Source organism: Calidris pugnax, unplaced genomic scaffold, assembly GCF_001431845.1.
Source record: "Calidris pugnax isolate Ruff unplaced genomic scaffold, ASM143184v1 scaffold75, whole genome shotgun sequence".
NCBI lineage: Eukaryota > Metazoa > Chordata > Aves > Charadriiformes > Scolopacidae > Calidris > Calidris pugnax.
Window position 1 is genome coordinate 1,074,535 of NW_015090908.1, and position 2,460 is coordinate 1,076,994.

Here is a 2,460-nt window from a genome sequence, read left to right on the forward strand (position 1 = left end):
AGGTGTTCAAAAGACAGGTTGATGTAGTGCTGGGAGGTATGGGTTAGTGATGGTGTTGCTTTTTGTTTGTTGTGCGGGTGTCTATTTTTGTCAAAGGGATGTTGACGGTTGGACAAGATGATCTTTAAGGTCCCTTCCAACCTAGAAGATTCTGATTCTGTGATTCTGTCCCTTGTGTGGGCCACACAGGTTCTCTTTGCAGGTGCTTTGGCCTCTGTGTCCACAAGCCTGGTGTTCCTCGTTGCCTTATTCCGTGTCATCCCCGAGCAAGACAACCAAGTGCCCAAGTGGCATCAGGGCAGGAGGGGCACAGAGCATCTTCAGGGTGACCAGTGAGTGGGGGAACCTTTGTTCAGCTGGTTGCCAGCCTGCAGGCACTTCCCTGTTCTACAGACCCTGCCCCAGCTCGAGCTTCAGACAGGTTCCTCATTCTCAGCAGCGTGTCCTGGGCCTGCAGAGAGGATGGAGGGAGACACCTGCAGTGCTCTTGGCCAGGGTGCCCAAGTTCTTGCTCAAGAACGGAGTGAGTAAGAGCCTGTCTGGCCAAGTGCTAGACAGGAGTGTCGGGCCAGGGGACTTCCCGGGGTGGCTGCTGGCCCAGACAGCGGCGTTACTCACGGACCACAGAGAGCATCACCTGGAAGCACCTGTGCATCGGTGGCAAAGAATTTCAAACAGGAGTTGAGATCAAAGTGTGGGGCTAGAGGTCCCCCCCAGGACCTCCATGGGTCCCAGGAGGGACTAGGAGACCTGTCATGGGGTGGTGGGTGTGCTGAACACCCCACCACCACCACCCAGCTCAAAGGCTGTGCCTGGCAGGTGCCTCCACGTGCTGCCCAATGCCCTGGTCACCTCTTCTCCTGATGGGTCCTACATCCCATTGTACCTGCCTCTCCCTGGTGTCACTGGGGTGTTAGCTGGAGATCAGAAAGCCCTTAGGGCTGGATCTCTCAGGAGAGCCCAGCCGAGAGGAGTGCAGTAATATATTTACATGTGAAATTTTGCCCCTGCGTAATTAACTTCAGCTGCTTTCGAGCTGAAACAAATGACCCCCAAAGACCGTTTTTGTACCGGGGGAGAACTTTGAACTGTGTTACCAGCCCTTTTGTTGGCTGGGGAAGGGGAGGGGGAGCAGCCCAGCTGGAGCTGGGAGGCTGCTCCTTCTGTCTGTGGCTGCAGCTCTGTGTGTGGTTCCAGAGGAGATAGTGGGGCCCAAACCAGCCTCTTCCCCGCTGATGGTGGGTGTGCCACCTCCACGGGTCCCAGGAGGGACTAGGAGACCTGTCATGGGGTGGTGGGTGTGCTGAACACCCCACCACCACCACCCAGCTCAAAGGCTGTGCCTGGCAGGTGCCTCCACGTGCTGCCCAATGCCCTGGTCACCTCTTCTCCTGATGGGTCCTACATCCCATTGTACCTGCCTCTCCCTGGTGTCACTGGGGTGTTAGCTGGAGATCAGAAAGCACTTAGGGCTGGATCTCCAACGGAGCAGCGTTTCAGGAGAGCCCAGCCAAGAGGAGTGCAGTAATATATTAACATGTGATATTTTGCCGCTGCGTAATTAACTTCAGCTGCTTTCGAGCTGAAACAAATGACCCCCAAAGACCGTTTTTTGTACCGGGGGGAGAACTTTGAACTGTGTTACGGGCCCTTTTGTTGGCTGGGGAAGGGGAGGGGGAGCAGCCCAGCTGGAGCTGGGAGGCTGCTCCTTCTGTCTGTGGCTGCAGCTCTGTGTGGGGTTCCAGAGGAGATAGTGGGGCCCAAACCAGCCTCTTCCCCGCTGATGGTGGGTGTGCCAGCTGCGGGGTGCCCGGCCTCCCGTGCCAACAGACAGAAGTCGTTAGCTGTGACTGTAATTAACCCCCTAAAAGGGAGAGCCTGGGGCGTGGGAAACTACCGCATCCTGGGAGGAGAGCCTTTGGTTCCACCCTGGGTGGTGTCTTCTCTGCTCAGATGTACCCCGAGATGTTGGGCTTGTGGGTGGGAAGGACTTGTTCCTTGGCCTGGTGTGGCTGAAGGGGTGCGTGCCCCATGCTGTGTGTTGCCTCTGGGGTCACCTCGGGGGCTTCACACGCCGGCTGCCACCCCGGGGTCTCCCCGAGGTACCATTAATCAGGTACAAGTTAATCCAGGGCTGTTAAATTTCACCCGGCTTGTCGGGAGAGAAAATCACAGAATCACAGAATCTTCTAGGTTGGAAGGGACCTTAAAGATCACCTTGTCCAACCGTCAACCTGACTGACAAAAATAGACACCCACACAACAAACAAGGAGCATCATCACTAAACCATACCTCCCAGCACTACATCAACCCGGCTTTTGAACACCTCCAGGGATGGGGCCTCAACCCCCTCCCTGCGCAGCCCATTCCAAGGCCTGAGAACCCTTTCAGTGAAAAAATTTTTCCTAATATCCAGCCTGAACCTCCCCTGGTGTAACTTGAGGCCATTTCCTCTCGTC